The sequence below is a fragment of the Hemicordylus capensis genome, chromosome 2 (genome assembly GCF_027244095.1).
Source record: "Hemicordylus capensis ecotype Gifberg chromosome 2, rHemCap1.1.pri, whole genome shotgun sequence".
NCBI lineage: Eukaryota > Metazoa > Chordata > Lepidosauria > Squamata > Cordylidae > Hemicordylus > Hemicordylus capensis.
This window is the reverse complement of record NC_069658.1, coordinates 332,432,192-332,458,269: the sequence shown is the minus strand read 5'-3', so window position 1 is coordinate 332,458,269 and position 26,078 is coordinate 332,432,192. Positions and strand designations below refer to the sequence as shown.

The window sequence follows — 26,078 nt, the reverse complement described above, 5'->3', positions numbered from 1 at the left end:
ACAATACGCTGGCTGCCCGACAACTGCATCCACCGCTGGACGGGCAGTGTAGCCTGCCTGCTGGCTGGCACACTGCCGCTGCCCGCCCTAGTGGCAGATGCACAAGGTGCACTAGCGCTGCCAGCCTGTCACCTGAGACCTGGGTGGTGACGCTCTATGTGTCTCCACATAGGCGTCGTACCCAGGTGCCCAGGGTCCCTTCCACGGCTGGCAAGCATCCTGCAGTGGACACAGCAGGTGTGGAATGGGGCATCTTGAGGGACCTCAAAATGCACCCATACACCACTCCCCTTGGCCTCCTGCGCCCTGGGCGCCGTCCTAGGCTGTTTTTCTCTGGGTGGCTGCAGTCCTGGTGGGGGGCGGCCGCCGCTGCCTGCCCACTGCTGCCACCCAACCCGCCCCTTCCACCCTCCACAGCGGAGGAAGGGCCCAGCTCCACTGGCATCGGAGAGGCAGGCCTCTCCTCCACCACCTCGCCAGACCGCTCCCCACCAGAGTGTCAGGCTTCACAAGGGGAGGCCCCACTGAGCGGCAAAAGGATAGGGGGAAGGGGCCCCAGAGGGAGGGAGAACCTGGCTACATCCTCCCTGCCCTCTACCTGGTCTTCCACCCCCACAGTCTCCTCCACCACAACAACTGGCGGTACCTCAGCAGCACCTGGTGCCGCCGAGGAGGGACCCACCACAGCCCTAACGATGCCTCTGCCTCTGCCGCGATTGCCGGCAGCAGGCGGGGGGAAATTGATCCTGCGGACCAAAGATGGAGCCGGGGCGAAGACTGGCCCAATGGGGAGGAGCGGGGTGTCCTCGGGCTCCCCGCGTCCTCTCCCTCTCCGTGCCACAGGCACACCCCGCACCTGGCCTCTCCCACCTCTGCCTGTCAACCTTGAGCGAGCCCTGCCCGCCACACGGCGCTCAGACATGCCTAGGTTACAAGGAGGGAGACTTTAAAAGGAAGGCCAGAAAGGGTCAAAAAAAAAAATTTGGAGAGGGTTGTGAGGGGCAAAAAAAAAGCCAATTGATTTGGAGCTGGCGGGGGGGAAGTTTGTTTTTGAAAAAGTAAGCCAATTGGGGGGAAAGGAAGACTTTTTGATATGGGGGAGAAGCCAATTGAAGTGGGGGGAGGGTGACCTTTTAAAATTTGGGTGTCAAGCCAATTGGGGAGATGGGGCTGGGTTTTGTTTTGTTTTGTTTTAATGGGGATTAAAGGGTGGACCCCTGGTGTGGGTGGCACGGGCAGTTGGGTGGAGTGGTTGTGGTGTGGGTGGCAGGTATTTCTATTATTTTGGGGGATGGGGAGAATGGATGGGGGGAGGGCACAGCACCTACCGGGGGGGGGGGGGGAGGGATGCAGTCAAAGCTTGGAAACCTGCAGATCAAAGGAGGAAACCCTTATTTAGTGAACTGAAACACAGTGTGTGGCAGCATCTTGGATTGAACATCATCATCATATGTGTGTATTGGCCCAGCATGTAGTGGCAGCATCAGATCCCATGACCCCACTCAGGCTGCCCCAGAGGCAAGGAAACACTCTGGCATGGCATTGGCCCAGCATGTAGTGGCAGCATCGGAACCCATGACCCCACTCTGCCCCAGAGGCCATGAAACACTCTGGAAGACACCTGTTCAAAGACCAACTGCAAGACGCATGCAATGCAATGCAGCACACAGCAGCAATTTCTTCATTGAGCAAGAAGACACAAGTTACAACAGTACATCTCCTCTCCAAGGGTCCCTCCCTCCTCCCCACACCCAAATGCATTTCAAAATAGGGGTGTCCCTATTTAAAACCACTAACTAGGGAGGGAAAGGGGGCAACAAAAGGTGCACAATTGCACATGCACTAACCCCTCTTCTTCCGGTCCTTCTCCTGCCGCTCACTGCTGGTCACGGATGCGCCGCCGCCAGCCAGTCACCCCTGGGCTGGGACACAACAGGGCGGCCGCACGAGGCACAGGCAGCCGGGGTAGGTCAACGATGGAGGGGCAGAAGTGAGGAGACAGACAACACTATTTGTGTCGCTCAACTCACCCCCAAGCAGAGACAAATGAAATGAACAACTTTCAAAAGAAAAAAAACCGATGGCGGGGACCTCCAGGTGATGTCGGGGGTAGGCTACTGTGTGGCTGCAGCTGTGGGAGGAAGAAGAAGTGAAGGGATGAGGAGAGAGAAAGAGAGAGAGAGAGGAAGAAGAGAGGAGGAGGAACCCGGGGAGCTGTAATGTAGCAGCAGGGAGGGGGGATTCGGGTGTGGGAGGACAGCAGCAGCAGCGGTCCCAAGAGGAGAGACCAGAGGGTGTTTGGGGGGGTGGGGTGTGTTTCAGGGGGTCTGGGGTATGTAGCAGGGAGTCAGGGGGACAAGAGGGGGAGAGACCAGAGGGTGTTTGGGGAGGTGGGGTGTGTTTCAGGGGGTCTGGAGTATGTAGCAGGGAGTCAGGGGAGCAAGAGGGGGAGAGACCAGAGGGTGTTTGGGGGGGTGGGGGGTGTTTCAGGGGGTCTGGGGTATGTAGCAGGGAGTCAGGGGGGCAAGAGGGGGAGAGACCAGAGGGTGTTTGGGGGGTGGGGGTGTTTCAGGGGGTCTGGGGTATGTAGCAGGGAGTCGGGGGGCAAGAGGGGGAGAGACCAGAGGGCAGGGTGTGTTTTGGGGGGATTAGTGTGCGTCAAGGGGGCAGAATCTGGGTGGGAGGGGGCAGGGCAGGAGTGGAGGAGGTCGCGGTGGGGGGAGTGGGTTTCTGGAGGGGAGGGAGGAGGGAAGCTAGGAGCAGGACCACACAGAGGGGAACAATCAAATTTGAATCAAAACAAACCAATCAATATGAAAAAAAGTCCAAAAAAGAAAACCTGGGACCAAACTGGGCAGAAAGTCTGGGGGGGGGGGGAAGGAACCAACAACAACCAGCAGGGAGGAAGGGAGTGGGACACACACAGCAAAACCAGAACCAAAAGAAGCTAATCTCACAACAAAATCCAAAGGAAGATAGGACTCAACAGGCACCAGCACCAGGGAGGATGGGAAACACTCAGTCTGGGTGGGAGGGGGCAGGGCAGGCGTGGAGGAGGTGGCGGTGGGGGGAGTGGGTTAAATACACTTAGACAGGAAAGACCTATCTCTAATCTAAAGGACTACATAGTGAATAGGTAAGGAGAGAGAGAGAGAGATGTTTCCATCTGCTCTCTAGGAGGAAAGGAAGGATTGTGACTCAGCACAGGAAGTGCTGCAGAGTCAGTTCATGGGTCATAGAGTAGGGACAGATAGGGAGCCCCTGACTCACTGTCTCTACTCCCAATGCCCCTAGTGGTCATTAGGACAGTTGGTGCAAAAGGTCGATGCACTGGAAGTTCATCTCCAACAGATTTTGCCTACGTGTGTGTACCACCAGGATCAGGCCCAATCCGGGCAGCACCCCAGCGGCAAACCCACCTCCTGTAAAACAAGGTTAGGAGAATGAGCGCCCCCCATTTCTCTGATTGTCTGCCAGCCATGGCTGCTTGTAACCACAGCTGGCAGACTGCGGGGATCCCAGCCAGCTCTAGGGAAGGGAGGGGAGATCCCCATAATGCACTGCACACTCGTGTGGTGCACTGCTGGAGCTCCAGGGGTTGGGGCGATGCAGGGCAACATATTCTGGCACCTCGACCCCCCAAGATACTGGCAGTAGCCGGTAATCGTCTGGGCAGGCACTCCACCTGCCGAAGAAGGAGCCCACAATCATCTGTAGGGAGGTAAGCTTTTTAGGGCTTCCTGCACTGTTTGTGAGAAAGGGCTCAATATATCATTCTCACAAATGTAAAGATCTCACTCTGAGTCTCTATAATCCTCCAAAGCTACTGTCCAACAAATTGATCACTAAGAGCCTAAGTGGATGGCAATCGCCTTGGATTGGTAAGATATGTGCTTATCATCAGACATGCCCCCTTTAAAAAAAAATTAAATAAATAAAATAACATTTTGTGGGGAAATTATTGTCAGGACCACAGTGTGCACAGAAGGGGAGGCAGGGCAGGCCAGTCACAAATATCCTGCAAACTTTCTTCCTCCTTCTTATTCCTTCCCCTTTGCAAAGGCTGTTGAATTGTTCTAATCCATCTATACACCTCAACCGGAAGATCAGTACACAGATTAACAAGCAAACAGCAGTGGAATCCAAAGCTGTTATAGAAAGAAACATTAATACCATCAAACCCAACGGAAGTGTGACAACAGATGCTGCTTAAGCACAATGCCAGGCAGCTCGAATAATTAATTTCTCAGAAGGAGGAATTACCACTATATTTCTCCAGCTTGGAAAAATCCCCTAGCTTTGTTGTCACAGCTGTCCCTCGTTGTTCCTCTCTGTTTTCCATCTCAATTTTCAAACACTACAAAGAAGAAAAAGAAACACCTCAATCTAATAAGCAGTCTGAAATTCTCGCTCTCCGCTTCTTGTTATCTCATTTGCCTCTTCCATTAGCTTTTGGCCCAAATGCTGCCTGCCTGAAGAAACCAAGTAGATAAATTTGCTTGTGACCCTGCCACTGGCCTATGCAGAAGAAACTGATCCCATGCTTATAACATATTTTCGATTTGCTGGATCTCCACTCTGCCAGCTCTTTGGCCCTGAGAGCTGTATATTCCAATTCTGACCAAAAGTAATCTGTTGGAACAGTACAATCCAGTGGCCTGCTCATCTGCATAGAAAAGATGTCACAAGATGAATACTAGCCCAGACTGCTTTAACATGGGATTAGAGAAGCTAATGGAGAACAAATGTATTAGTAGCTCATGGCTTCCAGGCTCCAGCTTTATAATTGTATCATTATTTGGGTGGCTGGGTGCCCACCCCGTGGTGCCCAACTACCCTCTCCCTGGCGGTTGAATGGTGCCAGAGGGGTTGCTTGGCAGGCAGTAGCTCGCTCCCTGGAGACTCCAGCTGAAGAAAGAAGAGGAGGACTGAGGTTCACTGCAAGAGAAGACGTCAGAGGAGGAGTGCCCTTTTTTCCACACACAGACACACTTATTTTCTTTGCTAATTGCTTAGTTAACTTGAAAAGTTTTTTTACTTAGGTTAAAAAAATTAGTTCCAATAGGGGTTTTGTGGGAGAGCTTCGCTGTTAGGTAGGCGTCAGGAGAGCTGGTTAGCATCACAAGTCCCCATCTGCACCGAACACTTTTTAATTGCTTCAAATAGAAGCAAAAAAAGTTTTCATGAAGTGTGTACTGTCTATAGAAGGGGGCTTTATGCTACCACTCTCACTCTTTCACTATGACAACTGCATTATCATGTTTTGCTATCTCTCATGAAACCTTCTCTTCAGCATTGATGCCTGACAATGATGGGAGAACACCTTGAGTGCAATAATGTGGAATGTCTCTTGTGCAAAAAGGTTAATTTCAGAAGCACTGTGAATAATTTCAGAAGATATGAATGTGAGAGAGTAGAAGCTGATTTCCTCCAAAAGACAACACATGAACAGCAGGGTTATATAGTTTGCAAGCTATTTCCTGGAGGAACACAGACAACAGAGGAAGGCTAATGCCTTCATTCTCTGCTTGCATGCAGCCCAGAATGCTGGGCTAAATGGACCTTGGGTCCAATCCTGCAGGCTTCTCCTTTTATCCCCTGCAATATACACCTGTTCTAACAGGAATATTTGCATCTGAAACTGTTTTCATTGACACTGGGTGTAACGGGGGTGGGGGTGAAGCATACTGTATGCCCATTGGCCAACCATCTGTAGAAACTGGCTACAAGAATGGAAAGGAGATGACCGATTCAGATTTATGATGTCATCTCCAGCACAGATAACTTTGAGCCATTCTCTCTGGCACCACTGCACATGTACTAGATCATGTACTATGACTCCCTTTAGGCACTGGTAGTACACGGCAAAGCTAGCAAAAGAAAAGCCTTCCAGCCAGTATTATTGCACAGCACTACCTATCCTTTATTTTTAATGGAAGTCATTTTTCTGTTTCATTTCCTTTCCCCTCTGGAAATGAATGTGGTTTTCTATGCAGAATATGAAACAGCACAAATAAATAGTCTCCCTTGGCAGACCTCTATTTCTACAAGCACACAAAATGAAAGCTCTTCTTCTTCCACCAAATATTCCTCAGAGGACCAGAAGTAGCTTTGATCAGAGTATCATTAGGGTATGGTAACCCAGCCACTCACAGCTGGTATCTTGTCTCCAAGAATGCAAAATGTGCTTACCTGAATTCTAGCAGTACTTTTGCTTTCTGGTTGGTTTAGATCACTGTTGCCAGACCACTAATATCACACATTAAAAATAAATTCTCCCAACCTAAGTTTTTCTTTACTGCCTATCCATACTACATTATCTTCTCAAGCTAGCAGGGCCTTTCTCTCTCGCTCCATAAATATTGCAAGGGGGAAACCCCAAATGCTCTCAAACTCTGAAGATGAAATCACACACCCCTGAAAAGCTGCCAGGGGGGCAGAGCCCTTGGAAGGCTCATTGCTGATGCTGACACCTGCCCTGGCACTCTGGGGAGGCTTGGACCTAACCAGCAGCTGGCAACCACCAGTTGGTAGGCCTTCTTCCCTTACTGTGGTGGCAGCACATGTAAGTTTCTTGCATTTTGGATGGGTCAGCTGCAGCATCACTTTTTTATTTTTTTAATTCAGTGGCCAATGATGTTCCCATGTTTTTATCCCCCACAATCCCCCATGTTAAGGAAGTAAAGTAAAGTTGTGCCGTCGAGTCGGTGTCGACTCCTGGCGACTACAGAGCCATGTGGTTTTCCTTGGTAGAATACATAGCCATCTCAAGAGTCACTGGCCAAAATGCTGTTGTTGGCCTGCCAAACATGAAAGAAACCCACATCTGCCACCACATAAGGAAAGGGGGTCAGGTAGGAGACGATCCAGCAGAGATCACCATGCCCTGGGGCCCCCTCAAACCTGGAGCTGGCCATATGCCTAAGATCAGGAAAACATATTTGATTGTCTTCCCCGGCTCCAGAGAGCTAAGAACCATCTGCTGCCTTATTTTCTCCTGCACATATAACTTAACTCAGCAGTTTCTAAAGTATAGGTCACAACCCAGCACTTGGTTGCAGGGTATTAGCACTGGGTCCCTTGCTAATTAAAATGTTTATGATCGCTTAAATGTGTTGGTTACACATTAAGTAATGTAAATAGCATGTATTGACCTAGCACTATGGTTTTATGAAGACTCTTATGAGAATAAATTATTCTCTTAGGTAATGGGGATAAGTGATTTCCTTCAACAGGATCATAAGAAAATTAATGTGAAAACCACTTCCCTAACTCATGGGAGCGCACATGCTCCATCAAACTGACAACAAAGCATAGAAAAATGAACACTTTTCTTTCTAGCTGGAAGTTCCACAGGGCAGGGCTGAAAGCATGAGCCCAGTGGTCAAAAACTGATTCCTCCAAGGTTACTGGCCAGAGGAACAAAATGCAAGTATTTTGAGCAAGAATACTATCTGGAGACCCCCGACCGGGAGGCTACAACAAGCCTCCTGACGGGGGGGGGTCCCCAGAATGCCCCGTGCACTAGTGTGGGGCATTCTTCCGGGGGAAAGAAAACCCCAGATCCCTGTTGCCCCAGCCAGTTCCATAACGGAGCCCGGTAATCGTATGGGCAGTCGATCTGGCCGCCCAGGGCGAGCTGCCTGCTCATCTGCAGGGAGATCGGGTTAAGCTCGTGCTCCCTGCAGACTCCACTTGGGCTCTCCACACTGCTTGTGTGGAGAGCCTTAATATCTTTATCAATGAATATTCATAATGAGTTATATGGATCTTTGAGTAACACAAACTGTTTCCTAAACTGAAAAGGGGAGAACAGTTGGTTCTGGAAGAAGGCATAGCATTTAGCTTAGTCTGCAGTTTGTTTAAATCTTAAGATAACAATAGAAGATGTTCGTGAAGACTAATTAAGAACTGTGCTGTGTTTATTTATTTAAAATGTTTCTAATCAGCTTTTTGTTAAGGCAGTTCCACAAAGTGCATATATAAGTTATCAGTATATTACATCATAATCAAATGATTAAACAGTACCATATTAGCTTGCACTCAAATTATTAATAGATTTAGTCATGCTGTGCTAGAGAAGCAAATTAGGAGCACAAGTTTATGTATGTCTACTCAAAGTAAGTCCCATTAATTTCAATACAGCTTACTCACAGGTAGGTGTGCTTTGAGAATCTCACTTTACAAATACAAAACCCAGCAGGTATCAAATTCTTCCCCAATGATCTCTGCAACCTCCACTTAAAAGGGGTTAATTTGAGTCAGGGCTTACCAGGGCTTAGAACTGTAACCTGTTTGAATGTTATGAATATAGGAGTGGTTCCCCCAGTAGGCCAGGTGATGTGATGGCCTCAGGTAGTGAGTGTGCTATGGGATGGCAAAAGTGGCACCTCACCCTTCTCCATAGGTGTTAGATCATCTGCTTCATTTGCTCTGCCACAGCCCCATCTCTGGTCTTTTTTCTCACTCAGCACTGAAACTGCTATCAATTACCATATTTTAGTCTAGAATGAGGCAGGAAATTGCCCTGTGTCATTTCCTGCCTCCTTATATGGGAAAAAAGATGCCAATCAACAGTTGTTGAGAACACCATTTCTGCTTCAGGAACTGCTGAATCTGCCACTGCCCATAAACGAGAGAGAGAGAGAGAGAGAGAGAGAGAGAGAGAGAATATAAAATCCAGGTAGAGAATATAAAATCCAGGTTGCTAAAGGAAACAGGGTGAATTAGGGATAGGGACAAGACTGCACTATTTGGACCATGTGTAGAAAAGCAGTTCAAATGGATTGCATCCCCACACAATTAAGGAATGGAAATCTGGGGGATAAACTTGTGCACTCATGGCATAATCAAGCCTTTATTATCTGAGCTGGGCTGGTCTGGCAAAGTATTACCTGAACTGACCATGCTGTTTAATCTCTTCTCCTCCCTGCTGAAATGTGAATGAGAGACAACACAGCCATAGGAACTGCAAAACCTTTGGTCAATGCAGTGACTATTAATACAAGACTGAAGATTCTTTAGTGGTATTTTTTCTTTTTCTTTGTTGTCGTTGTGGGCACTGCTCCTAAAGAAGAACTTCCCTGGGATACTTTCAAACAAGTTGATGCCCCAACTCCATGGGTCTTCTGAAGTGGTACACCCATGTAGGTGCCTGCATGGCTGAGCTGGCTCTTAAATAAGACTCTCAGGGACAAACAAGCCTATTTTGCAAGGGGTCATGAACAGTCCCAGCGTGTCAGCCTACGCTAGTTGGACAAACAAAGTGCTGTACCCATTACATAGTGTACAGAGTGGTTATGACACCTTGTGGCGTCCCTTCTTGTTTAGTCATTTTTTGCACCTGTTGTATTTAATTACTGTTGCCCTTTTGCAGAGCAGGAACAGATGTCTAAGGCCTTGTAAATTGGTTTCCAACAGACAAGAAATCAGTGACACTAGGCCTGGGTATACTTTAAGCGTAAATGTTTTAATTACCCAGCTGTACCAGCTCAGGAACATTAAACATCACCTGTGAGCACTTTTCAGTAATTGATTAAATAAGAGCAACATAAGCATATTACACATTAGACACTGACACGAATCCATCATATAAATGTGCTAAAACACGTCCAAGTAATGTGAAATTTTGTCACGCAATGTCACAATAGTAGGGTCACGTGGCACAAAGTCTTGTTACAAAATTCATGAATATAGTCCTGCAGCCTGTTCACAGTCAAGAAGGTTCACGGTCAGCACAACTCACTGTGTGCTGCTGTGTCTGTACAAGCCACACTTCAGTGAAGATGAGTAGCACTGAGGTAGTGCTGGTGAATCTGATTTTATACTATTGCATTTGTCTGTCAATACTCAGCACCAAAGTCTGACAAGTGCCACTCACAGGCAGGCAGTGGGGCTATTCCCTGATTGATTTGCCTGATAGTGGGAGCCACCGGGCTCGCAGGCAAGCCCGGAGGCTCCCAGGCAGTTAACCCGCCTAAGTACCCCTCCCCTTAAACCAGGTTTGCAGAGCGAGTGCTCCCCAAACCCAGTTTTCAAGATCGTGCATAGCCGCGGCGCAGCTCCATGCCGCGACTACTCATGATTAGACCCCCGGAGGGGAGGCAAAAAGCCACCTCCCGGCTCCGGGGGTCTCCCCAGTATGCCCTGTGCACTCATGCAGGGCATACTGGAGCTTCTGGAGGGGGGCGCGGCCCCCGAACTCCTCAGTCCCCGCCAGCTCCGTCACACAGCTGGCAGTCTTATGAGTGGCCAATCCGGCCGCCCAGGACTCCCACTTGCTCGTGTGCGGGGAGAGCAGGCTTAGCCGCTTTCCCCGCTCTGCTGCACAAACCGGGTCTCACTGATCGTGAGACTCGGCTCAGTCTTGTGATACAGAGCAGGGGTTTCCAACCTGGGGTTCTCAGATGTTGTTGGGCTATAATTCCTATCATGCCTGAAGGCCATGGTGGCTGGGGATGATCAGAGTTGTAGTCCAGCAATGTCTGGGGACCCAAGGTTGGGAACCCTTGATACAGAGAAACCTGGTGGCATCTGTGGGTAGATTAGGGAGATGTACCTAATGGCGCAGTGGGGAAATGATTTAACTAGCAAGCCAGAGGTTCCCGGTTTAAATGCCCACTGGTATGTTTCCCAGACTATGGGAAACACCTATATTGGGAAGCAGCAATATAGGAAGATGCTAAAAGGCATCATCTCACACTGCACGGGAGATGGCAATGGTAAACCTTTACTGAATTCTACCAAAGACTACAGGGCTCTCTGGTCACCAGGAGTCGACACCAACTCGATGGCACACTTTACCTTTAAAAAACCCAGGCTACACAGTTGCAGAGCGCCGGGATCAGGACTGATCCTAGCACTCCACATGAGCAGCCCTACCCAGATAGTGCTGTGCAAACCCAGGTAGGACTGTTCATGTGCACATCCTTAGAGTTGGGCAAATTAAAAGTCATAAAACAGTGGATTATCCTACTCACTCTGAGCAATGTATTGACATTTTGGTAGATATGTTCCCTGAAGTTGGGTGAGGAGGAGTACCTGGCTTAATTATTCAGAAATGAAAGCCACTCTGCATATGTTTAGAGGTGCTTTTCTACCTGAAAATGCAAGAAAATTCTAATTCAGCTAGTGATTTAGTAGCTATGATCCCTGAAGTGGTGGGGAGGGGCAGCTATCATTACTACTACTACTACTACTATTACTACTACAATGCCCTTCAACAAAAGTTCTCAAAGTGGTTTATATAGAAAAATAAATAATACATAAATAAGATGGTCCCCTGTCCCCAAAGGGCATTATCCACTAGGCAGAGGCTAGTGTGTTCAAAAGCATGCACAGGCAGAAGGAAAATGCACACATATGGTAAAGAAGTGCTGCTATGCACATTAACAGTGTAAGACATACATAGCACACATGTGCCCCAACTAGAGTCCCATTGACTTCAAAATCCCCCACCTGCCTCTGAAGCATCCTCCACATCAAAATCTTCTGTTGAGTGACTAAGAACATGATGATGGAGGAGGAGGAAGGAGGAGGATGACTGACTAGGAACTGACGAAACGATAGAAAGTTGTGGAGCTGGAAATTCAATATCTGTGGCTCTTTCTTGAAGATACAAATTCGGTATGTTTTGGGGTTCTCTCTCTTTGTTTGACCCCTGTGAAATGTGAACATATGCAAAAATCAGTTTTCGTGATTGGTGTCTGGTAATTTGGTAGTTATGGTTCCTTTGCAAAATTAGCGGCCCACATGTTGCCCAGTCCAATTTGGATGGTGCCAATCCAGCTGTATTGCTGCAGGCTTGAAGTGAAGCACTAGCCGTGTTGTGCTTTTGTGTAAGAGCGCAAATACTTGAAGTAGCCCACCCGCACTCTGGAAGTGCTAGTTAGAAGTGATGCATTTTCTGATCTAACTAGCACTTCTGGAGTGTTGGCAACACGTGCTATTTCAGCTGGTTCTGCTCTTGTGCAAAAGGGCAGCACTATACTTTACTAAGATCCCACAGCAATGAACATGGATTGGGATGGCCAGTGTTAGGCTGTGCAACATGTGGGCCAATGTTCCTACTCTTTATCCCAATTCATAATGGCATGCGCACACCACAGTCCAAAAAGGATGATCTAATACTGGAAACAAGCTTCTGCTTTCAGAGCTTCTTCCTCATTGGGGATACAAAAAGCTGCTGTGGGCAGCAAACCAGAGAGGCCTCATCCAGCAGCTGGAGATGTGGAAATGTCCCAGATGCAGCATAACTGCTTCATGCTCCTTCACTTTGCTCACATGGCTGAAAAGATGGGAAATGCAGCCAATAGTCTCTTCCCCATATCCCATTTAAACAATTATTCTCTTTTGCTCTTAGAAATGCCTTGCCGTAAACACTGCTTCAAGGGAGGTTTTTTTTCTAAGACAGGCAAGGGACTGGAGGAATGCTTCTGCTTTGGCACATTTGTGAAACAGTAATACCTTGAGTGTTTTTGTCCTTGAGAAAGAAAGAGAGAAGCATCATAGGCATTTTGTCCTTGAGAAAGGAAGAGAGAAGCATCATGTGTTTGAAGATGAAAGAGGGTGATGACTCCCTAGAAGCAGCAGGTTTGATATGAAATGATTGAAACTGATTGGATCTGGATATGTATATAGGGCAGACAGGATGTGTCTCATTCTGCATATTTGTACTTATCTAAGTGCAGCTATAGACTGCCCTTTTCTAGTTGGGGGCGGGGCGGGGTGAATAAGGATAAGTGCTGGTTTGTTTTCATTTGCCTGCTCAGTGATTCAGCCATGTCCATCCTCAACCACTTGATTAATTAAGCTATTATCATGATCCATTACATTGTTGGCAGGCACTGACAGCATCACAGCAGCATCACTTGGTTTCCAGTAGTTACACTGAACTTGATATCCCTTTTTAACCAGCCTACTCCCATCCCACAGAGGCCCTTTGAAGAAGTGAGAGGAGAGCCATGGCACATTTTCTCAGCTTGGCCTGCCTGCCTGATGACTAACACAGCAGGGCACCAAAGGAAGAAGCAAGTGATTGTCTCAAGAGATCAGCATGTGATATTCCCCCCGCCCCCATCTCACCCCCTTTGCGGTTTCAGTCAAGTCTGAGTATGTTTGATTGAGCAGGTGGAAGCCTGCTTCCTTTGTGTGTGTATCATAATATAATACAAAATGCCTTTCATTATGATAAAGGGGACTTGTATTGCAGAGATTCTTGGTGGGAGAGCAATGCATCTCTGTACACTCTGCGCACAAAGATAGATTATCTCTCTCAAAGGAGGCTGGGCCATCCAGCATCAAGGGTTAGGGGGCAGGTTTTATTTATTTATTCAGAAAATTGATATCCCACTTTCCAAGCATATGAAAGCTCATGCTGCCCTAAATGAATCCATCTAATCCAACAAAAAATTCAAAGAAAAATAAGAATGAAAAAGCAGCACCAAAACCTAATCACAAACAAGTGCCAGCCAATCAAGTGCAGGACAACTAATTAAAGGCTTGCCAGAAAAGCCAGATCTTCAATTAAATTGGTGCCAACAAAACTGGGTTTTGCTCACTGGGGCTGCATTCAAACAATCCTGGTGATCCTGGTTAAAAGTTAACCAGGATTTCTGAACCCTGTGGAGCTGGTTGTGAGAATACAGACTCCCTTGGTAATCATGGTCAAACTGCTGTGTTTAAAGCACATTTAACCAGGATAGATAACCAGGATCTGATTATCCTGGACTGCACTCATGCAATCACACAGATCCTAGTTTAATCAGGATTAGTGAACCCAGTGGAGTGGATTGTGTGAATGCAGAATTTCAGGGAATAGATCTTGGTTCTTTCTCCTGGTTAAATGTAGTTTAACTGCAACACTTTGACCAGGATTGCCCAGAAATCTGCTTCTCACAATCAGTTCTGCAGGGCTCAGCAATTCTGGTTAACTCTTTAACTAGGATCACTTTGGAGTGAGTCACATGATCATCCTGGGATTGTGGGGAGGGTGCAGGGGGAAAGCTGAACTTAACCTACCTACCTTTCCCCCAGATGACCAAACCATCCAACATCAGCACGCCTCTCATGCGCACGCACAGTCAGCCCTGCTCCATGCAGCTCTGTGAAGCACAGAGCAGGGCGGAGGGATCTTGGACCAGAACTTGTTCTGGCCTCCAGTGATCCCTCTATGCAACGTGTGGCACATGCATTGCACTGGGGATTCCCTCATGAGAGGGGTGCTCTTTACGCCCATTTCTGTGACTCCTCGGGCTGCATGCAGCCCTAAGAATCACATTATATCCAGTGGCTGGGATAAGGGTGCAAGAGCACTCTTAACCTCTGCTAAAAACCGGGTTTGTCAAGGGGTTAGGGAGGTGAGGAGAGGAGGGATCCATGGGCAGCCCAAGCAGGATTAGGCTGATTGTGAGAACAGCCTCCATGATTGTTAGAACATAGCCTTTGTACTAAACACATTTCCTGGGCAGAGAGTTTTACATCTTGGGGGCAGGGGTCACCAACCATCAAGAAGTCCTTCCATGTCATCTTCCCACTTCAGCAGTGTCCTTGTGTGCTTTACTTTCCCCCTTATTCAATGGGTAAAATAAAGGGGTGTACAGGTACTTAAGAGCATGAGTAGTGATTAAACCTTGGTTTCTTCTGGGAAGGAGCAGGCTTTGTCCCTCAACCAATACTTCTGCCATTTGCAGCCTACATAATCTTACCCTATAAAATATAAAGGAACTTCCTTGCCAATTAAGACCAGCTTTTAGAGTCCTGCTCAAAGCAGCATCAAGTAGGAAGATCAGAATAATTGCAGGAGGGAGCAAGGGGTCTTTTTCTTACAGTAAGTCCAAAGCTCTGGAATGAGCACCTAGAGAAAGTGCACATACGTAACGTACTCCTTTGTTAACATCCATAACATATTTAAAGTATGTTCCTCAGATAATACTTATTTAGGCAAGACTTTAGAAGCTGAGGCATTGTATTAAATTGATGGTTCTAATTTTGCTCTCTGTTTTCATAGGACTATGTGTTGTTCATTTGTTTTGGATTTTTCTGGCCAATTTCATGACTTTTAATTATAATTTTAGGTCTGTTTATAAGTCACCTCAATAAGTCAGAGAAGTATGTTATAACAGGGGCGTAACAAGGCTGGAGTGGGCCCAGAGACAAAATTTTAAAATGGGCCCCTCGCTGATACACACACACTCACTTCACATGTGACTTGCCTCTGGGGGGCCCCTCGAGGCGTGGGGGCCCCCAGGCAGCCGCCTCCCCTTGCCTATGGTAGTTACGCCCCTGTGTTATAAATACTATAAGTAAATAGATGGCATTATTATGTGGCCTATTTGCTATTGGTTTCCCTCTTCATTTGCAAAGCTTTGGGTTCCATTTTTGGCCATACAAGATAGTGAAACTAGAGTGCAACAGACAGAAGCCAAGAACCTGCTTTCATATGACTATAATGACAGCATCATGAAGAGAAAAAATGACCTCCTGCTAGGACTTAGGTGGCAGCTACATGGACCACATGTGGATTGCTTACCTCAGTCTGCTATCCCTTCAGTTATATGTGAGATGGTCCTATGTATGTGTCAATCAGCCAGCAGTAGTGTATGGACAGTTATACAACTGCTATTGGTTTCCAATCCACCATGGGATAGAAATGCTTGTGCAAGGATGGGGACTTCAAAGGTATGGACCCAGAGCAAGCCCACCTTTAGTCAAATTCAACCATTGGCAAATGGGGAGGGTGGGGAGATATGGCCACAGAGCAAGTCACTCGGCCGAGCAACTTGCTCAGTCACTCAGAAATGCACTTCCTCTAGAGGCTCCTGTCATTGCTGGGTTCAACTCAATTGATTAAAGCTGTTCAGGGCAAGGGCAGAGTATGTACTCCAGCCTCCTCTAGTTCACATGAGAGCACTCTGCAGCTGCTTGACTACTGAAGCATATTTTCTTCCATTTTTCAGTCCTAGCAAAATGGCCACCCTGACCTGGACCTAAAGTGCTAAGACATGGAGGGAACAGTATCTGGCTACTGGGCACCTCCTCAAGACTATCATCTGGGGAATGTGCCTTTCCTCCAAAGGCCCCTGTGTCATCACATTTGCGCATAGGGAGGGTGCAAGAGGGAAGTGATGAAGTGATTCTGTCAATGAGAGAGTCACCGAGCTGCAATCACTTGAAGAGGGGCACTGGCCTCAGGGCTCAGCCATGGGCCTTTTTATGGCCCTGGGCCCCCAGCCAGACCTTCACCTGACTAACCCCTGATGCCAGGCCTGTGTGGCTGACATCAGATCTATGAAAGTGCTGATCCATTCAAGCATGAAGCTCAGTCATTCTCAGAAGAGCCCAAATAAGGGAGATAAATATCAGTCAGAGTTGTTGTTAAGGCTTCCCTAGGTGGAGGACAGACTACATGCCCTTATAATTTCTAGATTCTGACCGCAGGAGTCGATGGCTTGATATAGAGATTGGTGTCAGCAACGGCTTTTTGATCCTCAACACAATTGCCAACAAAGTATGAGAAGCTTAATACGGTGCTTCGGGTTAATCATTTCATTGATCCAGGCTAGCTTTTGAATGGTGTTTTAGTTAGTTCTATTCCAGTCCTGGAGTACAGGTGCTAACAAACAGCCAGCAGCAAGAGCCGTGAAGGCAGGCTGTGATTGCCTCTCTGTAAATAGTATCTGTCTCATTAAACCGTTAATATTTCTGATTCAACTCCACTGTCTTGTCCTCACATACCACAACTCTTTCCTCTGGACTCTACATTTAACAAGATGTACTCTTTTTCACTTACTTTTTCCATTTACGCTTTTTCAGTAGTGCTAAAATGAGTCGGCCATCATTCATTAAAATTCCCATTGTGGGGAAATTTGTGGAAACGGGGGAGCAACCTTACACTTTTTTTTAGCCAGGCAATGCTAGAGAAAATCAACTACTAATATAGTTATTTCCTCAAAAAGCCATGCAAAATGTATGGAAACAGACTGAAATTACTAGAAACTGGGCACTAGACGGGAAAACTGAGCTGTGTGCAAAGTTAAATCATAAGAAATAAAAAGTGAAAAAAGCAGCAAAACTCAAGTGGCAGAGCCGGCAAATACAAATACGAATATGACGAATATGGTGGTACATGTGCAAGGTTTATCCCAGAGCTCTCTGACTTGGTTGCATGTTCTTTGGGCTATAAAGAAAGCTGGGACCTTTTTTCATCCCATAGAGGTAAAATGTGAAGAGTTGTGTGGAGTTGCCAAGTTTTGAGCCACTGTCATTTGCATGCCGCTTCCTGATGCCTTAAGACATTAAATGTGGGGATCACAAAGGAGGGCAGAGAAGGGACTTTGGCTAAGCCTGCTAGAAACTAATTGTGTTTTGTCAAGGTTTATCTGTGCAACTGGCAGCTCTCTGCTGGAGGATATTTAGTAGAAAGTTGCTGCATCTCTGCCAAGAAGGGTGAGGATTTTTTTTCTATAGCCTGGAATAGGGCTAAGCAAAAGCACATAATGCATCAAAGGTGAGGCTCAAACCCTTCTCCTGCCTTCTTGGAACCAATTTAAGGGCTTTAAGATATGCTTTAGCTGGTTAGCATATCCTTGTTTTCATGGGAGTCCAAAGCCTCCCTGTACATTCATTCTAGCATTTTTTTTTTTAATGGAAGTTCCTAACAAAAAATACAAGATGGAATTCTTATTTGACTTGTTACTTTTAAGCCTGCTCTGGCTATATTCACAGCTATGTTCTACTTCTATGGCATATAGAGCATCTTTACTGCAGGAAAACAGCCTACGGCTGAATTCACACCATGAACCTACATAATCCGCTGATATTAAAGCCAAGCATGGTTGAGTTGGGGGCTCGCAGCATGCAGAAGCTCTCTTCTGCCCAACCCCCAGGATTTGATTAGACTCAAACCAGCAGGCCCAGTCTAGGAACCAGCAAAATGATCAGTGGGTTGTGTAGGCTACATATTATTTATTTTTATACCGCCCTTCCGAAATGGCTCAGGGCGGTTTACAATTAAAAACAGAAACCATTAAAATCAATAACAATTAAAACAGAAATATAAATATGAACACCAATTAAAAATATCTTAAAAAACAATTAAACTATCAGAACAATTAAAACCCCAAAAACCAGGTTAGCATTTAAACAATTAAAACTAATTAAAACCCTGAAAGGCCAGGCCAAACAGATGGGTTTTAAGCGCTCTCTTGAAAGTCAGTAAGGAATTAAGATTGCGAATTTCTGCTGAGAGTGCATTCCACAGTCCAGGAGCAGCTACAGAGAAGGCCCGCCTCTGAGTCGCCACTAGACAAACCGGTGGCAACTGGAGACGGGCCTCCTCAGATGACCTTAACTTGCAGTGGGGGTCATGTAAAAGAAGGCGCTCTCTAAGATAACTCGGACCCACACCATTCAGGGCTTTAAAGGTAATAACCAGCACTTTGTATTTTGCCCGAAAACATATTGGCAGCCAGTGTAACCGTTTCAAAACAGGCATAATATGGTCTCTCCAGGTTGCCCCAGAGACCAATCTGGCTGCCGCATTCTGAACTAACTGAAGTTTCCAGACTATGTACAAAGGCAGCCCCACGTAGAGCGCATTGCAATAGTCAAGCCGGGAGGTTACCAGTGCCAGTCACACCACCTTGGGAGCCTTGGCTGAGAGGCAGGTTATACATTTACGAAACAAATAATAACCCCCCAATTCCTAACTGTGAAAGCATTCAGCCTTATAAAGAGCCACTGGATGCAGTTTGTCTGTTACTGTCTTCTGCTGCTCACCTCATACAGGCTATGAATTGTTCAGGTGAAAGTGCCACTAACTGCAGTGGGCACATACAAGGCAAATAACCTTGCGATAGAGCATTCTTTCGCTATTTTTCAACATGTTGTTCTAACAACTGATTTAATTCCTGACTGTGTTTCCCCATTTCTTCTACATCCAGGGCATGGCATTAAAAATGTGGCCTCACCTGCATTTGGAAATATTACTGTCCCAGAAAAGCTCTTCCATGAGTAGCTTTCCCTTTGTGTTATGTTGTACCTATGGCTTTTATTCATGTTCTCCAGGCTTTGTTACTTTGCTTCTTGAATATTTTTCCTTCTTTATATTTAATATGTATTTTACACATTATTTATTAGTGTGTATATATATATATATATATATATATATATATATATATATATATATATATATAAATAAATTCTCCTGGGTGTGCCTTGGAATGTGCGTCCCAGCACCCAGCTGACTGGCTGTGCGGCAGATGGGCCTGATTGGCTGAGGTGCACCCAGGAGGATTGGTCGCCGCGGCAGCGGCAGGCCTGGCCGCAGAGGCCAGAGACAGCAGCGGGCCCAGCCCAGCCACGGAGGCAAGGCCCAGGAGGCAAGAGAAGAAAGGGGGGGCTGAAGTGGCGGTGGAGGAGGAGAGGCGGCTGGGCCTGGAAGTGGAGACTGGGGCAGAAGGTGGGGGGAAGAGGTAACTGCCAGCCCCCAAGAGCACACAGATGCTCTGTGCAGGGTTGGCTAGTATCCTCTCTAATAAAAGCCTTGGTGTCCGTCCGTGGACGGACACCAAGGCGTGTGTTCGTGCCTCCCTGGGCTGTTCTGGGCATGCGCGAAGCGCATGCCCAGAACAGAGCAAGGGAGACACGACCGCCAGCACCGGCCATCCCGAAAAAGCCAGGTATGCGGCGGCGGGGGAAACTGGCCGAGGCGCGGCCGAGGCTGGCCGCGCCGCCGAACCCGGGTGGGGGGAAGAGGCGCAGGGGAAGGCGGCTGAGGTGGTGGCAGAGCCACCGCCGAGGCCTGGCGGCACCGCTGAAGCCAGGCGGGAGGGAGAATTTGGGGCCCTTGCCCGGCCGGGGAGACCGGCCGCGGCATGGAGGCTGTCGGCGGCGACAGTTGGTGCTTGCGGGGCCGGACGCGGAGGCAAGTCTGGGGGGGGGAGTGCTAGCACCCGTTATTTCAACGGGCCTGAAAATACTAGTATATATATAATTCTCTAATTGGCTAATCCCGTGGCTAATCCCGTGCATGGCAGTTCTCGCAAGAGTTCACGAGCAGAACCACCTGATTGGGCAGTAGGGATTCCATATTCAGATAGGAAGGAGGAGCCTCTGAGAGCAGAAGCACTGTGGTGATTGGGCAGTGGGGATTCTATATGCAGATAGGGAGAAGGAGCCTATGGCACTGTGGTGATTGGGCACCACAGATAGGTTGGAGATAGGGAGGAGGAGTCTGTGATGGTTAAAGTCAGTTGGAATTCAACTGTTACTGGTTGGAAGATGTTCTTGATTGTAGAGGAGAGAATAAGATAGACAGACAGACAGACAGATAGACAGACAGACAGATAGATAGAGGGCTGGGGTCTGCAAAGAGAGAGGTCATGAGGGAGGAAAGAGCTCTATGGAAAAAGCACTAGGAAGGACTACATTTCCCAGTGCTCCATGAATGCCTTCCAAGATGTTGCTGGGGATTGAGAGGGTTCCCTTTCCCTTAAAGAAGATCCAGCTAGTCTGAATGAATTTGGCCTGTGCTGCACTGGCAGCGTGGGCTAGAGCGACTCTCCCTGCCTTTAAAGGCAGGGAGAGCCACTCTTGGCCTCGCTGCCAATGCAGCACGGGCTGATCTCCCTGCCAAACAGGGCCACGCAGCCCCGTTTGAGATGGAGACCACACCCCCGCATCTGATGTCAGGTGTGGGGGCATGGCTAGCTGGGCCCCTGCATCTGACGTCAGATGGGGGTGGGGCAGGCAGGCAGCAGCTGCCAAACACGGGCCGAGCCTGGTTGGTGGCCTACTCCTAGAAGCAGACACAATCACTCCTAAGCGTCCTCTCCGACCTGCTTCAAAATTAGCCCGATGACTAATGGTGGTAAAGATATGGTTCTTTTCTGCCCACATTACTTCTGCAAATTCACGTCCAGGGGAGTTGTCTAGGGTTGTGAAGGGGCTAGTATTTATTTAAAATATTTATACCCCACCTCTCCTGATCAGGGCAGCTCACAACAGTAAAGTAGATACAATATAAAATAAAACTAATAGAAATAACCAAAATTAAGTAAACAAGTAAAAAGTCCAGGCTAAAACCACAATCAGAATTACCATTGCTGTTTCAAAAAAAAAGTTCTTTTAAAAGCTAAAAACTGAGAATTATAAAAACCAAAGAACCTACCAGATTTAACCAAAGATGGAACATTAAAAAGCTTCTTTAAAAAGATTTGTTTTTCATTGTTTTTTAAAAACACTGAGGGAGTGAGAATGGCAAAGCTCTTCAGGGAGGGCGTTCCAAAGCTGAGGGGCCACAACCGAAAAGTCCCTGTCTCTAGTCCCCACTAACTGGATCTCTGTTAGTGGTGGGGCCATGAGCAGGGCCTGAGATGATTAGCAGAGGGCAGGTTAATGTGCCCCTCTTGCTGTAATTTGAACTTGGAACCATGAGTCACTCACTATGATGTTTTCAATAACATTTTTGCCAATAAAATATCTTGTATTTGGGCTGAATTGGATTCCACAGTTACTGCAGAGACTACTGTAGAGGTGTCCAGCAACTCCTCTTATATGATTAAATTGGATCACTTTCAGTTAATGTGCCCCTCTTGCTGTAATTTGAACTTGGAACCATCAGTCACTCACTATGATGTTTTCAATAACATTTTTGCCAATAAAATATCTTGTATTCGGGCTGAATTGGATTCCACAGTTACTGTAGAGACTACTGTAGAGGTGTCCAGCAACTCCTTTTATATGATTAAATTGGATCACTTTCAGTTTGTGACTGCTAAGGATGTGGACAAACTGCACATCCAACAACCTGTTCTCTTGATCCTTGCACAACTTGGCTTATTTCATCTGGTAATTGTATTATCAGAGAGGGTCTGGTAAATATTATAAATGCTTCTCTGAGGGAGGGCAGGATGCTTCCCTGTCTTAAGGAGGATATTATTAGACCTTATTTGAAGAAAGGTGCATTGGATCCCTTAGAATTAGCTAATTACAGATTCATTTCCAATCTTCCATGGTTGGGCAAAGTGATTGAGCGGGTGGTAGCCACTCAGCTCCAGACAGTTTTGGATTATACAGATTATCTAGACCTATTTCAAACTGGCTTTCAAGCAGGCTATGGGATTTGAGACTGCCTTGGTCGGCCTGGTGGATGATCTCCAAATGGGAATTGACAGAGGGAATGTGACTCTGTTGGTCCTTTTGGATTTCTCAGTGGCTTTTGATACTATTCACCATGGTATCATTCAGGGTTGCCTGAGGGAGTTGGGATTGGGTGGCACTGTTTTACAGTGGTTCCTTTCCCACCTCTCTGGTAAATTCCAGATGGTTTCGCTTGGAGACTGCTGCTCTACAAAGCAAGAACTGAAGTATGGAGTTTCACAAGGCTCCATACTGTCTCCAATGCTCTTTAACATCTACATGAAACTGCTGGGAGAGATCATCAGGAGGTTTAGTGCAGGGTGTTATCAATATGCTTATGACACCCAGATCTATTTCTCCATATCAAACTCCATCAGGAAATGGCATAACTTCCCTCTATGTTTGCCTGGAGGTAGTAATGGGCTGGATGAGGGATAAAAAACTGAAGTTGAATCCAAATAAGACAAAGGTCAAGAACTGAGAGATGGGTTAGATCTGCCTGTTCTGGATGGGGTTACATTCCCATTGAAAAATCAAGTACGTAGCTTGGGAGTGTTCCAGTCCTGGATCCAAACCTCTCTCTGGTTCCTCAGGTTGAGGAAGTGGCCAGGAATGCTTTTTATAAGCTTCATAGGATGCATCAGCTACCTCCATTTCTGGAGGTAACTGACCTTAAAACAGAGGTGCACATGCTGGTAACCTCCAGGCTTGACTACTGTAATGTACTCTATGTGGGGCTGCCATTGTACATAGTCTGAAAACTAAATTGGTACAGAATGAAGCAGCCAGACTGGTCTCTGGAACAACCCAAAGGGATCCTATAACACAGATTGTTAAAGAACTGCACTGCCTGCCAATATGTTTCTGAGCAAAAGAAAAAGTGCTGGTTATAACCTATAAAGCCTTCAATGCGGCTTAGGTCCAGGGTACTTAAGAGAGCACCTTCTTTGTCATGAACCCTGCCATCTGTTAGGATCATCTGGGGAAGTCCAGTTACAGTTGCCACCAGCTTGTCTGGCGGCGACTCAGGACCAGGCTGTTACTGTGGCTGCCCCAGGACTTTGGAATATGCTCCATGTCAAAATAAGAGCATCTCCATCTCTGATTGATTTCAGGAAGACCTTCAAGAAACACCCATTTTCTCAGGCTTTTAACTGAAACTATGTGGCCTGGGCACAGAGCATCTCCCGGCTCTCCCCCCATTCTCAACCCCACCCCCAGCCACCACTACTGTTTTCTCTCCCCCCTCCACCATCCCCGCTGCCATCACCGCCATCTTCTTCCCCTGCTGCCATTTCCTTCCCCACCACAACCACCGCCATTTTCTTTTCTTCCTTTTCCCCCCGGCTGCCACTGACATTTTCTCTTCCACTGCCACTTTTCTCTCCCCCTCCCGGCAGCTGGATTGCGAACTCTTGCGAGAGCTGCCACGCATGGGATTAGCAACAGGTACGTCTTAGAGATTTATATATATAGATTAATTTTAAACTGTTTGTTTTTATCCTATGAAATTGTTTGAACATTTTTATTATGTGAAATTGTTTTAATTGTCTTTACTCTGTTTTATATTTGTTGTTTTCAATTGTATTAAAAAATTTGTTTATTATTTTTCTATGTAAACCACTTTGGAAATGTTTGTGGAAAAGTGGTATATAAATGTTTGTTGTTGTTGTTATTTATTTATTGTACACCACCCCAAACTTCCATCTTATTATAAATAAATAAATAGATAAGTAAACCACCCTATTTCCAACATGCCTTACTCCACACCCCTCACTGAAATGCACTGCCAGAATTCCTTGTGGAGAGAAAATGTCTATTAAAGCAGTAAGTTTGTAGCATAGATACAGAACTCAAGAGACAACCCAATCCAAAGGGAGGCTGCAGCGGTGGTGATTCATTTACGGAATTGCAGTAGGCAGGCATTAAAAGGCAACACAGCATTGCTGAAATTCTGAACCAATCATTTCTATTAATCTATTTCTTCCCAGTTATAACAAAAAAAATTAATATGATTCCTGCACATTCTTCTTGAATTTTCCACATTTGCATTGTCAGCAGTGGATAAAACAAATCCAGGTACATCGTTTATATTATTAGCAGCTTTATTTTTATTATTATTATCCTTGCAAATGTTTGCTCAGAGGTACGGAGAGAGTATAGAAAATAAATACGATTAGCATATGAGCAAACCCTCAGTTCCCTCTTCCTTCCCAGGTACATTTTGCATTCCAAGTACACTGTCAGTGGACCATTGCAATATCCCAGGAGGCTTCTTTGTGGAGATAGAAGGAGAAAGAAGATTTGCATTTTAAATATCAGAACTCACAAGTGTCACCCAGATTGATTCCTTGTGCCGAATAAACAGAAATGTTTGAGTTAGCACTGCCTAATGGAAAAGAGTGTTGTGGAGAGGGAGGGAATGATAAATTCATGCAAGAGAGTGTTTGAGTTGGGATCAGATTAAGGAAGCAAGCAAATATCCCGGTGCCCTTCTCTTTCCCCTCCTCTGACCCGCCCCCAGCTATGTGGTACCCATGGGAATAGGCGGCGGGTTATTAATCCTCATGGATTAAGGGTTTTGTAAATTTAATGTTAGAGGTTTTGTTTACATTCTCAAGTCTTGAAGCTCTTGCTGCCCAAAAGTGTAGGTGGATGCCTGCTGAGGGATTAGTGCCTCTAAAGTAACTAGAGTGAGCTCCAATTGAAGGGATCAAAGTAGATTCAAAGACTTTAAACTAGTATTTGAATTGCATACAGAGGGCTGGTTCAGATGCCCCCCCCCATGCATGATGATAGTGCAACAGGTAAGAAAGACACGTACGTGTGCCCACACCATTTCCCAATGTGTTTACATGAGCTGATTCAAAGTATCATCTGAACTGGCCCTAGACAAAATAATTTCACCTCACATGAAGCTGGAGAAAGTCTTCCTTTTGTTATCTGTAACTTTTTGAATTGCACTCTATATGTACACACATCTAGCTATTTTTCCCCAACACTAATCATCAGGTTTAGGATAGGATCACTCAGATTCAAGTGAACTCATCTCTACCAAAAGTACAGATGCAAAGACTGCTCATAAGTTCATGCACTGACTGTTGTCTTTCCCAAAAGTGACATGGCAGAGAGCATATAGCATATAAAGTTCAGTTACAAATTTCCAGTGTAGAACTTTCCAGAGAGGAAAAGGTGTGGTCAACATAAAGATGTCTTGGGGGCCGGCTCCCTATTGTTGGATCACTCTCTCTTCAGCCTAGCAAGAAATGGAGACATACAGCATTCTCCAGGTACTCTCTGACTCTCCGGTCAGACATTCCTGACTTTTCTAAAGAATGCAGAGGAACATCCAAATTACACTGGAGCTGGCCAACTGTCAACCCTTTTTCTGGACCCTAAGAAAATAAATTTTCTGAGGTTAAGATAAATAGGACTAACTTCTTGACCTATTGGCTGGATCAGACAATACTGCACATGACCCAGACCCTCTCCTGATGCATCTTTCCATTTTTCATAACTGTAGAGAGGTGCTGCCTGTCTGAATTAAATACAAAGTAGTATTTAAATTGCATTGCAGGGGACACAAGCTCCCCACTACCACGTGCTTATGAAAAGTGGAAAGGCCCTGGGAGAGGGTGTGGGACATGATGCACAGTCATGTTCCTAATCACATGTGGGCATGGCTGCTTTGGACATACCAAACAAACTGACCCTAAGAAAAGAAAGTTTCACTTTAGGGACAAATGAAACATTTATCCAGTTGAACTTGTTATTTGACTCATAAACTTGTGAATATCAGTTTTCAATTGTTGGCTCTGTATGTAAAAGTAAAAGTAAAGTGTACAGTCAAGTCAATTTCGACTCCTGGCGACCACAGAGCCCTGCGCTTGTCTTTGGTAGAATACAGGAGGGGTTTGCCATTGCCTCCTCCCATGCAG

The 26,078-nt window shown here is 46.4% G+C and overlaps 1 protein-coding gene across 2 annotated transcripts in view; it reads left to right on the top strand.

The window, feature by feature from the left end:
• The window catches only part of HRH2 (histamine receptor H2), a 187,654-nt gene that overhangs the window by 121,141 nt on the left and 40,435 nt on the right, over positions 1-26,078 (top strand). The window contains exon 6 of one of the 2 annotated variants that reach the window (XM_053300034.1): positions 23,256-23,313. The exons of the other annotated variant lie outside the window; for it this stretch is intronic. The gene's annotated coding sequence lies outside the window, so the exon portion shown is untranslated. Of the gene's footprint in view, positions 1-23,255; positions 23,314-26,078 lie in introns of those variants that run through there. 2 annotated transcript variants of the gene reach the window in all.